At 40.8% G+C, this 16,156-nt stretch overlaps 1 non-coding gene and 1 pseudogene across 1 annotated transcript; one reads left to right on the top strand and one right to left on the bottom strand.

Moving 5' to 3' along the window:
* The first annotated feature begins 12,050 nt into the window (after positions 1-12,050).
* Positions 12,051-12,147, top strand: LOC113912082 (annotated as a pseudogene).
* Positions 12,148-14,402: 2,255 nt separating this feature from the next.
* LOC113912058 lies at positions 14,403-14,505 on the bottom strand. The gene has a single exon (XR_003516686.1). It is a non-coding gene; the product is annotated as a U6 spliceosomal RNA (small nuclear RNA).
* Between the last annotated feature and the right edge of the window lie 1,651 nt (positions 14,506-16,156).

Here is a 16,156-nt window from a genome sequence, read left to right as displayed (position 1 = left end):
TATCTCAGTTTGACTTGGTTTTTCTGTTACTTGCAATCAAAAGCATTCTAAATGATACGGCAGCCATCAAGCCCAGATCTGACCCCTGACCAGTGTATACGCCCCCCCCCCCCCCACATTACAGTCCTTTCTGCTTCTCTGGGTCATCATCTTGAAACTCACATCTTTATCAGCAGCCTGGTAGTCTCTCTGTGTCTCAGCCAGTCTGCAGCATTTCTGGGGCAGTTAGTTTTCCGGCCCCAAGGACAAGGCCCTGGCAGGTAGCTGGTGATGTAAGGTCATTCTTTCAAATGAGTGACTGGAGGCCATTAGAACAAAGCTGATGGCTACTTCTGGATACAGGGTAATGAAAGCCTCTTCTTGGGGTGACTCCAGCCAAGGAGGACTTTAGAGAAGGGCAGACTTCAGTGGGGACTAGAAAAGCAAATAGCCAGCTGCAGTGCATGCTTATCAGGCCCTGACATATTGAACATGGAAAAATGCTAACCTCCTCTAACTATAATCTAATTTGTACAGGTGCTTAGAAAGAACACTGAATTTATCAGAGCTTGAAGTGCAAAATATTAAAAAATAAATCACTGCTAGTAAAATCGTAAAGCTATCAGGAGATCTATTTGAAAAGACAGTTAGCAAAGTCAATTTGAGACACATTCATCAAGTTTGAAATCATGGAGGCCCCATCACCTGGGTTTCCGTCTAGCCAGCCCAAGAGGATCCTAGAATTTAAGGCCAAGAACAGCTGAATCCCGACAGAAATCAGATCATTGGAAATTTTAATAAAAATGTTTGAAGAGGTAAAAGAAAATGCCAGCCCAAGTAGCTGAGATAAAAGGATGATTTTTTTAGCTTTCCCTTTTCCCTAGGGTGCACCCATGATGGGGATTGCTCTGGGTCTCCACCCATAGACATAGTCATACCCAAGCTGCTAAGGCCAGGTATGAAGTCAGTTTCTCAGACCTGGGATCAGGTGACTCTGTGACCATAAAGAATTACCAGTGCTGGGTCTTGAGTCTCTTTGGCTGTCTGCAATTGAGGGACCCATAGTGATCTCACCTGGAAGCATCCAACCTTCCTGCTTACCTGGTTTCACCCTTGTAGAGGGTTGGAAATCCTAAAATCTGACTGGTCAGTTTCTTTTTCCAGGCCTCCAGCCTCAAAAAAGCCTGATCTCCTTGGCCCCTGGGCTGACCCACTCCACTGGTGTGTGGTGTCACATCCAAAACAGCCTTGTCTGTTTCCTCTGGGCCTCCCTCAGCAGAGGGCACCAGGCTGAGACATGGCCTCCTCCTCCTCCCACCTGCCCCAAACTGTGTGAGAAGGAATGCCCTGACTCATTTGTGTATTAACCACTTTTCTTAAAAATGAGGCAGTATGGTGTGATGGTTTAGAGAGTGGTGCTTCTCAAACCACATATGGTGAACAGCCTGGGTTTCTCTTTTCAGTCAATTGCAGAATGAAATATGGGCTCCCTGTGCATGTCTAGCATGTAGCTTGTACACATGTGACTCACAATGTAAAGCTGACAGCACGGAGCTCATCTCTACCCTATTCAGTGAGATAGGCCCACTGATCATGCACTTGGATGTCACGGCAGTGTCAAATTATAAAAGATTCCCACTGCTTCCTTTCAGTTCCTGTACTCATCTTGTTGCAGACTAGCAATGAAGAGTTCACATCTGCAGTTGGCATTTTGAGTAACATTTATTTATAATAATGTTTCTCAAAAATCTCATCCCTGAACCAGCAGCATCAGCATCACCTGGGAACTTGCTACAAATGCAAATTCTCAAGCTCCCTTCCAGACCTCAGGAACCAGAAACCCTGGGGATGGAGCCCACAAATCTGGACTTTTACCAGCCTTCTGGGTGGTTGTGAGGATGCCACACAGTCGGACAGGAGAAAAAGCGAACAACAGCAGCTAGGTTAGGAGATTTACTTGATTAGAGCCTCAAGTATCATTCCAAGAAAATGGTTAGGTCTGTCTCAGTGACCACTGAGCTCAGTTCTTTTTTTAAGCTTTGAAATGTATTTGCCCTGAAGTCAATGAATAGTGCATTCCATAGAAATATATTCTCATCTTAACCAAATGCACAGTTTGGATTTCCAACGTTAATCTTTAATAGATTTAAGAGTGAATGAGATTTTCCATTTTACAGCTTCTCCTCCCTGCACTCCTATCTCTTGCACGAGTTTCCAGCATCCTTCAATAGCACACACAGAAATGCTCAGAAGGAAGGAAGATTAGGAGAGGGATGACAAGACGCCCTGAGAGCAAGGATCGTGGAGCCCTTGTTCATGTGTCCACAGTGCCTGGCTCATTATAGATGCTCAGTGGATCTTAAGGGAATGGATGAGTAGATGAATGGACAAATGGGAAAGTGAAATTTGATGAGCTAGAACTTCGTAAAAGGATGTTCTGATTAATTGGCAAATCTTTCACTTTCCTGAAAAAGTGCATTTTGTTTTTCACCTAGTTTGAGTGAATTTTTATTCATTGCAACCCAAAGGTCACCTGAATAAAAGACAGCTGTGTTCAAGTGCAATGCATTCAAATTACATCTCTTCTAAAGGACGTGTTGCCCAAGTGTCTCAGGTCACATAAAAGAGTATAAAATAGGGAATTTCATTTGGGAGACTTTATTACTGAGAATGAATTTTATTGCAAACCACATTCAGAGAAAAGCAGATAAAAGGATTATAATCCATGAAACATGGCAAACATACGCTATTATTTTGGGTGAAATGTCATTATTTTCACTACCAACACGTAAATTAAGTACACCCACGTTTGGCATTGCCATGAGCATAATTGGTAAAATGGTTCTAATGAGAAGCTCAGAGTTATTCAGACAGGATTTATCAGACAGAAATAGGAAAATTAAGCAAGGAAAATCATATAATGTAAAAAACAAATGAGAGAAAAGTGAAAAACATCCAGCAATCAGTTTAGGTACACAGGGCCAAGCAGTTGGAATGATGGGTTCACAGAAATTGACTGATTTTTTGCCTGAAACTTTGTTGGCACAATGCAAAGACAACCCATCAGTTTGAATTGTTCAGTCCTAAATTGACTGAATTGACCAGTCATTTGGAATGCCTTGAGAATCTGTCTATAACATGTCTGTTTTGAATACAGTGCCTCTCCTGCTTTAGGAATATCCTCAGACACGTACCACCCCGACTTAATGGAGAATAAATGCTCTGTGGCCACATAAATTCAAGGAGACCTACCAGCACCAACAAGAAAGCTCCAGCATCTGCAACATTTCTGTGATCCAGGTCATCTCATACTGGAGAAACTGATGACTTTTTCTAAAACAAAACCTTAAAGAGTGACCTACGTTCAAAACTTAACTCTCCCTCTTTAGCCTTAGGGTTGCCCTCCATGAAAGGGGAATAACAAGTTCTTTATAGATTTTGGATACTAGCCCTTTATCTGATATGTCATTTGCAAATATCTTCTCCCATTCTGTCGGTTGTCTTTTGGTTTTGTGGACTGTTTCTTTTGCTGTGCAAAAGCTTTTTATCTTGATGAAGTCCCAATAGTTCATTTTTGCCCTTGCTTCCCTTGCCTTTGGCGATGTTTCTAGGAAGAAGTTGCTGCAGCTGAGGTCAAAGAGGTTGCTGCCTGTGTTCTCCTTTAGGATTTTGATGGACTCCTGTCCCACATTTAGGTCTTTCAACCATTTTGAGTCTATTTTTGTGTGTGGTGTAAGGAAATGGTCCAGTTTCATTCTTCTGCATGTGGCTGTCCAATTTCCCCAACACCGTTTGTTGAAGAGACTGTCTTTTCTCCATTGGACATTCTATCCTGCTTTGTCAAAGATTAGTTGACCATAGAGTTGAGGGTCCATTTCTGGCCTCTCTATTCTGTTCCATTGATCTATATGTCTGTTTTTGTGCCAGTACCATACTGTCTTGATGATACCCAAAGAACAAATGATCCAATCAAGAAATGGGCAGAAGACATGAACAGACATTTTTCCAAAGAAGACATCCAAATGGCCAACAGACACATGAGAAAGTGCTCAACATTGCTCGGCATCAGGGAAATCCAAATCAAACCTCAATGAGATATCACCTCACACCCATCAGAATGGCTAAAATTAACAAGTCAGGAAACAACAGATGTTGGCAGGGATGCGGAGAAAGGGGAACACTCCTACATTGTTGGTGGGAATGCAAGCTGGTGCAGCCACTCTGGAAAACAGTATGGAGGTTCCTCAAAAAGTTGAAAATAGAGCTACCATATGATCCAGCAATTGCACTCCTGGGTATTCACCCCAAAGATACAAATGTAGGGATCCGAAGGGGTACGTGCACCCCGATGTTTATAGCAGCAATGTCCACAATAGCCCAACTGTGGAAAGAGCCAAGATGTCCATTGACAGATGAATGGATAAAGAAGATGTGGTATATATAGACAATGGAATATTATGCAGCCATCAAAAGGAATGAGATCTTGCCATTTGCAACGACATGGATGGAACTGGAGGGTGTTATGCTGAGCGAAATAAGTCAATCAGAGAAAGACACGTATCATATAATCTCACTGATGTGAGGAATTCTTAATCTCAGGAAACAAACTGAGGGTTGCTGGAGTGGTGGGGGGTGGGAGGGATGGGGGTGCTGGGTGATAGACATTGGGGAGGGTATGTGCTATGGTGAGTGCTGTGAACTGTGCAAGACTGTTGAATCACACATTTGTACCTCTGAAACAAATAATACATTATATGTTAAAAAAAGAAGAAGAAGATAGCAGGAGGGGAAGAATGAAGGAGGGGAAATCAGAGGGGGAGAAGAACCATGAGAGACGATGGACTCTGGAAAGCAAACTGAGGGTTCTAGAGGGGAGGGGGCGGTGGGAGGATGGGTTAGCCTGGTGATGGGTATTAAAGAGGGCACGTTCTGCATGGAGCACTGGGTGGTTATACACAAACAATGAATCATGGAACACTACATCAAAAGTGATGTAATGTATGGTGATTAACATAACAATAAAAAATTAAAAAAAAAGAAATGGGAATAACAGCACAATCTGCCTCAGAGGCTTTTTATTTCTTTATTTTTATGGTTTGCAGATTACATAAGCTAGCACGCATGAAGCACTTACTGACATGCCTGGCATTTAATTAACGTTTGCTATTATTGTTAGTTACTCCTCATCAAGCAGAGTAACTTGATGTAGAGATGTACATCAAGTACATCTCTATACTAATGGCAAACTCTTCACTCCAGTGCTGACTTTACATCACACTTAATGAGCTGGTTGTGAAGGAAATGATGCTTTTCCCACCCAAAAATATATCATCTCTGGAAATACTCCAGTTGATGGTCATGAAGCCATAGAGCAATGGTAATAAAAGTAGTACTGGGCTCTGAAAAGAGCGACAAACTAAAGAGAATTCCAAACTCATGCCTGCCAAATTTTCCCTTATTTGGAAGTAGCCCATATGAAATTCTAGAACTCTCTACAGGTCACTCACAGTCTGTCCATTAGCTTTCCTGTTTGCTGTCTTCTTGTCTACTTACATCAACTCTTCTTAATATTTAAGAACTTTTCAGGAAATTCAGTTTTAGAAAGACAGCAAAGGGGCTTTGAATTGGCAAAAGCTTCACATTTCAGAGGTGATACTAATCTAAAGAAACACACTATTATCTTAGTAATTTCCAATTGTTCCTGGAAGCATTTTACTGCAGAGACCACTGCCAGCTATTAAGTAGAGGAGACTCGTTTTGGTTGCCAGAATTAGCTGAAATTAAGATCCTTTGACATCTTCTTACAGAAAAAAGTCAGTTTCAGTACAAACAATTTGGAATTTAATAGATTGTGACAGGTTATAAAATTCTATGCATTTGAAAGAAAAGCTTTGCTGGTGGAATAATGTGTTTCTAATTTACACATAATAGGCCCATGAAGCTATGACTAGAAGGACATTAAAGTAATGAGGAAATTCCAGTTATAGACACTTTCTGTAGAGATCTTAAAGATTATGATTAGGGCAGTCATTTTCCCAAGTATCAGCCAAAATGAAGGTGTCCTGGACAAAGAAAGGAGACGAGAAGGGCAATGAGCCTCTTTTGAGGGTAGAGAGAGCATCTGGGAGATAGCTGCTCAAGCCAGAGGGGGAGGATTTTGCTAAACTTAATAAACACTGTATCTACCAAGGGCCTGGTGCTGGGTGCTTGTCCATGAATGAGGAGGAATCACCCACGGCACGAGCCATAAGAAAGGCCAAGTGATTTTTGTGGGTAAAACTCTTTACAATAAGAAAGAATTATACTCTCCCTCGACTCTTTGTCCCCACAGTTGTCCAAAGGAGCCTTGCCTAGCCATCCTCTTGATGATCAACACAATGCAATATGGATCCCTGAAACACTTTCCTTATTTAAAAAGTCTCAATGCTCCTATATTATTTAAAATGTATACTAAATGGCAAAGAAAATTTGGAGTGTGTCATTTGATAGGAGCTTGGGGAGCTGTTCTCATACCATAAATAGATTTAGAGATAGGGCAAGTCACTTATGCAAAACAGCAGAGAGCATGCTCGTAATGAAAGGCACATGCTTTACTTTAATGTCAAAGAGTATTTTTCCGCCCTTTTTTGAGATCCATTTCTCAGGTGTAAGTTGATGTAAGCTAGAAACTTGCTTTCTGACTAGAAAATGTTTGGAATCTTATTCTGTTATTGCTTCTACTCTTGTTTCTCTTTTGGGTGCTGCATCTGGCATATTATAGGTGGTCGATGAATACTGACCACCCAGGTGTTAGGAGATCTGGCAATTTTTTCTCCAGGAAGAGTTTCATGGCTCTTTTTTCTTACCTCTCTACCTTTCAAAAATATATTTGTGAGCATCCTCTATATGCCAGGCATATTCTAGGTGCCAGAGAATGAGATCCCTAGGTTGATAGAACTTCTACTCTGGGAGGAGAGGTAGGGAGGTGGAAGATAGTCAACGCAGGAAATAAGGTAATTCTTCTTTGTGCCTCATTTTACTCATGCGTCACCCTTCAGCTCTTGTTCTTTGGCCTGATGGGGTCTTGTCCTTCAGGGGAACCTTTCTTAGCCTTGGTCTTGCCTGAGTATGAGAGAGAGAGAGATTGCAAAGGAAGTTGGTGGATGTCTCACCTAGAGCCCTGCCATCAGGCCATCTGAGAAGATGATGGGTTTATCATTCAAATAACACCATTTAACCACAGAAGAACAGAAAAGGTCAAAATAAGACAAAGAAATGCTTGTGCCAGCAGCTTTGCTCCCCCCAAACCCATCTCTTTCTGACCGATTCAAAAGACATAATGTTTAGTTACAAGATGCTATTTCTTTCCTCATCCTCCACAATGAGGTGTGCCTTTGTGACACTAAATAGCTGAGCAGTCAGGCTAACTCAGCTCCAGAAAACAAACCCAGCAATGTTGTTTAGCATCACATAGAAAGAATATTTTTAACTGTGCAGCTGGTTTGTTATCATAGGGTGTTCTCAAATCCATTTGTCTATAACTCAAATTTCCTTCAAGAAAGAATAAGATAGGATTTTATTCTTGTTCCTCTGTGGTTGTTGTGTCTCAACCATTAATAAAATTTCCAGAAATAAGATCAAGGGCCATGGTGGACCCATTTATTTAGAATGTGCTAGGTTTTTTCATTCACCTCAGTGAAAGTGTTTACTACAATAGCATGAGAATTATCTCATTACGGGAAGACTAGAACTTCGGTTTCTGCTGTTCTCAGCATCCTGAGGACTTGAAAACTTCAACTCCACTCAGATTGAAACCATATTCTTCTGAAAGAATTTTGCACATAAACTTGCATTGTTGGGTAATGAGGGGTTGGAGTTATTTCAGTGATTTTTAACATGAAGAAACAGCATTGGTTTGTGGCTGAAAGAAAGATAGGCTATTGTCACTGCTTGGGCTTCTAGAAAACTAAACTTCCAATAGACTAAAATTTGGCCTCCAGACTGGAGGCCAATGCACTAGATAATTAAATTCATTTCTTTGCAGAACCTTTTGTGGAATTTTAGATTCGGAAAGAATCTTAAAAATTATTTACTCTTAACTTCACCCTTCCCAAATCTAATATTTATGTCTCTTAAAGGACTAAATGTAGTTACAAATAAATCACCATTTGTGATACATGAAAAAATGCATAGCACAGGTATATGCAATGAGATTCATATGGAGAATCCATGGAGGAACAAAAAGATGCAAAAAAAAAAAATTGCAAGTGGCCAACTGCATATCAGCAACCCACGGTGTGGGAGGTGTATGCCAAAACTGGCTGACTCTCTTCATGGCTTCACCATGACAATTAGAAATGAACACAGCTTCTTTTTAAAAGAAGTTCTCAGCCAAGCACATTGATGTTACTTGCTGCCATTTTTCTATAACCTGTATTTCTTAAAGGCATCTCTACAATTCATGCAGTTTCTGAAATCTATACTTTGGAGTCATTATTTGGAAAGTATTTCCTTTTGCATATGTACTTTGGGCATATGCACATTTGTTTAGTATTTAACACATACCTATTATCTACAAGATACTTAGAAGCAATTGAAGTGAATATGTATCAAATGGCTTCTGTTCTGCTAAGGAATACAAGAAATATGAAGGGAATTTTACCAATAGTTTCCAAAAGTTGTAAAAATGTACATATCCTTTGACACAGCAATTCAACTTCTAGGAATTTATCCTAATGCTGCAGATTATAGTGACAAAAATGAAAAGTAATCCAAATGGCCATACTTGTTGTTAAAGGAATTAACACTAGCTTGCTCTAACAAATAATACCAAATCTCAGGGGCTTAACACAATCAAGTTTATTTTTCACTCATGATACAGTTGGAGGTGGTTGTTTGGTGGCTTTCCATATAGTGAGTTAGGGATCCTGACTCCTTCTACCTTGTAGTTCTACTATCTTTCAGAACTTCAAAGCCCTCATCTAGACCCCTGCATTCATCCAACAGATGAATGAAGAGAGAGAGAGAGAGAGAGAGAGAGCAAAGAGGAACGCCTGGATCTGTTATGGCCTGGATATGGCTTACATCATTCTGACCACATTTTATTGGCCAGAACCTGGTCATGTGGCCACAGCTAACTGCAAGGGATGCTGGGAAACATAATCTCCCACTGTGCCCAAGAAGAGGAAACAGGATTGGTGAGCATCTGCCGATCTCTGGCACATTCACAGATTGGCTTAATGAAGTATGGTAGATCCATGAGCAGGATACTTGTGCAGCCATTAAAAATGAAGCTGTAGAAGAAGATTTAATGAACTAGAAAAGACGTACACTATGGCAAATGGAAATGGTAGGCAACAAAACATTTAGGTTATAATCTTGGCTTTGTCAAAAAATATGTTTTACCAAAAAATATATATTTATAAATAAAAATCCTAGACCATATACATTAGTGTTTCTTCCTGAGTAGTGAGACACACCACCTTTTCTACCCTGTGCTTTTCTATATTTTCTCAACTTTATACCATGACTATGAACTACATTTTCTAATCAGAACAGTTAAAAATAACCGTACCCTAGGAAAGTGCTCTCTGATAGCAAGATAATGGAAATCATGCATGTAATTTTAATTAGAAATAAAAAGAATCAGGTGAGATTAATTTGAATAATATATTTTATTTAACCTAATATGTTCAATATTATCATTTCAACATGTAATCAATAAAAATTAAAATATTAAAAATTAATAAAATACTGATGAAACTTTTTAATACTTCTTTTTATTTATACAGAGTCTTTGGATATGGATATACCTTACACCTATAGCAGATCTCAGTTTGGGCCAGCCTCATCTCAAGCCTCATCTCAATAGCCACGTGTGGCTGGCAAGTACTGAATTGGTCAGCATCTCCTGAGAGAGTGTGCTAAGCAATAGGTAGGGCAACAATCAGGTACTCAGAAGAGGATAGCACCTCACATGAGGATTGGAAAATGTTTCATGAAAGAGGTGGCTTTGGCATTGGGCTTTGAAGAATATTAATAATACCATCAATTACCACAATACTGATAGGTATTTATTACATGCTTGCCATATGCCCATCACCGTGCTAGCCACTAGGGGTCAGTAGAGAGGAGGAAACAGACCTGAAGAGGGAGACCACCAGCAGTGGCAAAAGCAGAGATCTTGGGGGGAAGGTCAATACACTTGTAAGCATGGGGGGTGAGGGTGGTGTTGGGAGGGGTTGGAACAATTCAGCATTGGACTCTTAGGAAAGTAGTAGGAGAAAAAAACAGAAGGTTAAAATCCCCTTGAATGTTAAGGGAGGAACTTCATACCTAGTTCAATGAAAAAATGTGGTAATCGTAACACAAAACACTCACTAAGCGCCCATTTCACTGATGAGGAAACTGGGGCAGAGGGAGGTGAGGAAATTTCCAAAGGTCACACAATGTGTAACCATGTTTGGCAGAGCCTGGATTCCAATCCAAGCATTTCTGGCTCCTAAGTCTACAGCTCAGCCTCTCACAATGACCAGAAATTTTCAAACCGGAGACCTGCATTTGCATTCCAGACTCTTCATTCTTTCACTGGGAGTTGAATCAGTTCCCTGAACAACTAGGAGCTTCAGCTTCCTCCCCCATGAAAATGGGGTATGCCCTGACTAACTAAAGTGTCATTGCATGAATGTAATGACACTGGGCACGGAAAGCACCAGTTATACTGTCTGGCACAGAGTAGATGCCAATAAAGGCTGGTTGTCCTGCAAAACGCCATGGGGAGCCATTTCAGGCTTTTAGGCAGGGGAATGGGATGATTGGACTTACACTTTAGGAAGATTGATGCTGGAAATACCTGTCTTCCTTGATTACTTGCCTGGATGGATTGGAGCTGGGAGAGACGTGTTAGGAAGATATTGCTATAGTCCAGATAAGAGGTAACGAGGGCCTGTGCTGGGACAGCGGCAGGGAGATTGCAATCGTATTATCTAACTGTAGGATATTAGAGCCAAAACAGGCCCTATGGAGAACAGAGTCTGGACTCAAATGACTTATCCAAGGATAAATCATGGGATTGGTAAAGTTCATCTAGTTCTCTCATTCACCGTTCTTTCCTTCACTCAGGCAGTGCTGATGTTAGAGATCAACACCAAAATTTTCAACTCTTAATAAAAATAAAATGTCTCAGTTTTGTCTAAATCGTATACTTTCTACTCTTCGACAGCATCCATGGACAATCTCATGTAATCCTATCAATGGCAACTCTCCCCACTCCTACAGGAAGGTAGGTAGACTGGAGTCAGAATATTTTCCACATTACAGATAGGTAAACCGAGGCACAGAGGAAGATGAATCTTATTTCTGGCTCATATTCTCTCACATTTACTTCTAAATTAGTTTTTTTTCATTAAAGTTTGTTTTGGCTTTGAAGTGTTACTAAAATGTTGATACAGGAATGACGTTCACAAAATTTCATGTGAACAGAATGTCATGGTAACCGAAGGGCTTACGTCTTTTAAGATTATTCAAATTTTAAAGGTTAATGAGTACAGTTCACTTGAAATCATGTGTAAAGGAAGACTATTGTGTGATCAACGGGAAATTGGATCTCCATAGTTTTGTCTTAAATATAGTGAATGAAGATATACCTTGCTAAGAAAATGTGTTGAGATGCTATCTCTTTCCATCTCCCATCTGGAGCGGAGAAAAGAAACCAATGTTTATGAAATTCGTTTTCCTGACTACGAAGAATGGTAAATTCTACCACAGGAGGGCGCAGGGAAGGGCAGATGCTTTTTCAGATTATCGACACTAGGTGGCGCCGCTCTGCTAGTTTTCTTTATGCCTGTTTTTAATTTATTTTTTTATTCCTTTGTTTAGTAGCAACGTTAATGGAGTAGCTTAAGTCCTGTAAAGAAGCATTTTTATTTTTCTATTATTTTCTTAATATGTCTGGGTCTGTCATATATAAGTATATGCTTATATAATATACTTATATACTTATATAAGTATGCTAGGGGAAGGAAAACAATGTTCTGTACAGTGTACAGATTAGTTATATTTTGCTCTGTATTTCTGGCTCCTAAGTCTAAACCTCAATCGCTCATAATGACCACAAATTTTCAAACCAGAGATTAGCATGGTCCCCTGTGCAAGGATGACATACAAATTCATGAAGTGTTCCATATTTTCATATAAATAAAATAAAGTAGGTCCTAAACTTATTTTCTGTACAGTGTACAGATTAGTTACATTTTGCTCTTGCATTAATTTTTCAGGACATTCAAATATGGGTCCAAATTGAGTTTTCCTTTGTGGTCTGTCATTGTCTCAGATTCTTTAGAGATTTTTTTGGAGATTTCACTTTAGTTTGATTTCAAAAGGGACATAATTCTGAACCACATCAGAGCTACTAAAATGTAACATAACTTAAATACTGGAAAGAAAAAAGGTATCAATAAAGGAATGGAAAATGAATTCTCCCATTTGGGTTTATGTAAAAAGGAATTCTCCAGCATTACTTAGTCAATTAGTTGTGTTGTGCCAGTCTTTGGAGTTCAAATTCCTAACTACAAAAATAAGAACATTCCTCTAAATGTCCTCCATGATCTCTTTCCAGTTGGACCACCTATGGCCCTATGAGTTTGTCAGTATAGCTGTGCCACCTGCCTGCCCCAAACACCATTCTTGAAGCTGTATGCATAAGCTATATTGCTAAAAAACAAACAAACAAACAAACAAACTGGATAATTTTCCATGGCACAACAATGTATGCAGTTATGATCCCCAGCTAGCTTTTCAACCTACGTTACTAGAGTGGAATTTCTGTAAGAATGGAGTCGGCCCATGGAGGAGTAAGCTGACTGCTCTGTAGAATCACACCTCGGGATGAACTGGTTCAGTGTGATGAATCTGCCTACTGAGAGACTTTGAATCCCACACTGGCTCTATCCCTTACTGGCTGGGAGAGGCTAAACCAGCAATGAGTAAGGAGGCATTGAACTCAGTGCTAGTCACCATTGTGGACAGGTGGAGAAGTAAAAGGCCAGGCACGGTGTGGCTCACAATCCAGGGGTGAGGCACAAGTTGTCTGTTGTTGGGGAGTTAGTAATTGTGGGGAATAAGTACCAAATAAGATCAGGTCTGTGCTCTGAACCCTGCCTTGGGCCTAAACCCTGCCCAAAATTTGCCCCTGGTCGTCATCCTGAGAAGTGATATTAAGTCACCACTGGGGACTGGCTGGGTGTAGGGAAATCAGCCAAGTTGTGGTGGGGAAGAGCAAGGAAGGGCTAGAGAGAGATAGCAATGAAGTTGCTTAACATTCTCTGCCACCTGGTAGCAAATGTTAGATGTCATGATCAAAGGGATAATATTTTCTATGAAATAAAAGAAAGTGACATAGACATAAACATATGAGGACCCCACAGACCTTCAGCAGCCTGGAAGCTAGTGACATCTGGAAGTCTGCAAGGCAGTAGGCAGAAAGGGAGTAAAACTCCTTGGGCCACACCAACCTTGATGATGTCCACTGTGGTTGGTAAAACCTCCAGTGTGAGCTCATCAAACCAAGTGTTGCATATGGAACCCCTTCAAATGCCATTGTTGGCAATATGGGGCTCTTTTCTAAGCCCTTATAAATATAGACAGAGACACTTGTGCATTTTTAGGCGTGCTATGCCAACCACTCATCAAGACAGAGTGGCTAAATGAGTTGCTAAAGGCCATGAAACATATTTATGTTACAAAAAAATAGGCAAATTTGGAATCATTTTATACTTGATGTCATATAGGCTTTGGAGCACACCATATGAACAAATTTTCTCACTCATGTAGAGCTACTTACTTGAGGAAATGGCTGAATCTAGTAAAAATAGAGTAGGCATGGGCCTCCCTGAACCCCTCTGCACCTGTGAGTGATGAGCTTGGCAAGTTTTCTTGAGGCAGAGTTGATGGGGTGGTGGGGAGGCTGGAAATTGGAAGTGAATGGGATGGAACCTGAGTCTGGAGGCTGAGACAGTGAAATAGGGAAAGGAAGAAAGATGAAGCCACAGACATTCAGGTCAAAAAGTTCATGAACCAAACCTTTGTAAATCAGGAACGGCTCATTTAGGTTCAAGATGGCGGCCATACTGGCAGTCAACAAAGGTGTGGGACTTCCTAGTGATGAGCTGGGCTTCCTTCTTCCAGTACTGTCCTAAAGCAGTGGTTCCCAAATGGTATTCTTCCATACACTAGCACTCAGAGATGTAAATGGGTGGGGAGAACAAACGATTCTGCATCACTTTAGTTAGGAAAACGCTGGATTAAACAAAGTAAGCAAATTTCTTTCATGCTTGGAACCTTTAATATGCCAACATATACTGTAACTCCTTAACAGAAGGACTTATCATTTAGTGTTCCCCAGACTTTTTGGGTTTAGGACCTATTTTATTTTATTTTATTTATATAAAAATATAGAATGCCTCATGAATTTGTATGTCGTCCTTGCACAGGGGACCATGCTAATCTCTGTATCATTCCAATTTTAGTATATGTGTGCCAAACAAGCACTGGACCTTTTTTAAATTTTTATTTAAATTTTTATTTTAAAGATTTTTATTTATTTATTTGAGAGAGAATGATATAGAGAGAGGATGAGTGGGGGCAGGGGCAGAGAGAGAAGGAGAAGCAGACCTCCCCCTGAGCAGGGAGCCAGACGTGGGGCTTGATCCTAGGGCCTTGGGATCACAACCTGACCTGAAGGCAGACGCTTGACCCACTGAGCCACCCAGGCGCCCCTGGACCTTATTTTTTTTTTCAATTCAGAGAGTATCTCAAGACAAATGTTCTGAGAAACCCCTCTTGGGAAACAATATCCTAATGTACACTAATTTATTTCAGATTAAATTCTCTAGCAATTTTCAATGTGAAATTTTCAGGATAAAAGAATTGCCAGAGAAGTGAAAGATTCACTGAACCAACTTTTTTGGTGACATGCAAGCCAAACCAAGTGTTCTTTTGATTCATTTATTTAAGTTATTTTTGTGGGTAGACCCACTCTTAAAAGGCACAGTGACCCCCATCTTTAGATGATTTTTCTCGTGGGCAATGACACGGAATTAGCTCCGCACCCCTACAATTAGGCTTTGCCCAAATGGTGCCACCACCTTGGAGCCTGGTGTCATTGTGGCTGTCAGTCTCAGCATATCTGTGCTATGAGAATAAGAAGAAGAATAAATACAGTTCCTAATTTCCAAGTCAAAGACAGTGTGAATTGATATTACACAGTAAAATGCAATGAGATTAAATCAATAACATCTGCAATAAGGCATAATGAAGGTAAAATTATATCTCTGGCTTCCTGAACAGCTGTGAATCTATTTTTAATGATCCTCATTTTTGGCAGTCAGCTAACAACTTCTAAAATGTCCTAGAAATTGGATTGTTAAGCAGATGAGCACTGCAGTGGCTCGGAATGTCATTAATTTCAGCTGCCTTACCCATCTGCATGGGCGAGATGGAAGCATCATGAATTCACCCCCCACCCACCCCACTGAGCTCCCCACTAACCGGGCCTTGGGTGGCCCCGGCAAATGCTGGATACAGCAAGGCAGGAGAGCTGGGGGGAGAGGGGCTCCTGGGAGGATCATGGGCTGTTGAATGATGGAGAAAAAGGGAAAAAGTCCTTGTTTTTGTAATGCAAATTGCAGCACATAACTGGTCTACCTCGTGCTATTGGAAGCTCATAATGCTGCAGAGAACAAGACATTCTAATGGTTCCCTGTTTACCAGTGGGGCACTTTGGTTCCACAAGATTGCTCTGCCCAGGCCTTGGTCAAGGTCACACCCCCAGCAAGTGCAGAGGCTAGTACGCATCCCTGGTCTTCTCATTCCAAAGCCAGGGCCCTTTCCATGGCCCAGCAGTTCCTCTGCTTATTGGAACAACGGCCGTGGGAAAGACACCATGAAAACTTTGAAATTGAGGAAATGTGAACATTTGGGATTATCCATGTTTTCCTTCGCTGCCTGGCACCTTTCGTACTTTGCTGTAGCTTTAACCAGAAGCATGTCTGGGAAACAGACAGTTGATCCCTTTGGCTAATTGTTTTGAGCTCACTTTACTTCTCTGGGCTGGATGGACAGGGGGGGGGTGCGGGGAGGGTGGCACCCCACACTTTGCACACCATTGTACTTCCTGCACCCCACCGACAGATTCTCAGAT

The sequence above is a fragment of the Zalophus californianus genome, chromosome 12 (assembly GCF_009762305.2).
Source record: "Zalophus californianus isolate mZalCal1 chromosome 12, mZalCal1.pri.v2, whole genome shotgun sequence".
Lineage (NCBI taxonomy): Eukaryota > Metazoa > Chordata > Mammalia > Carnivora > Otariidae > Zalophus > Zalophus californianus.
Note: the sequence above shows the minus strand (reverse complement) of the source record. Positions and strands in the feature narration are given on the sequence as shown.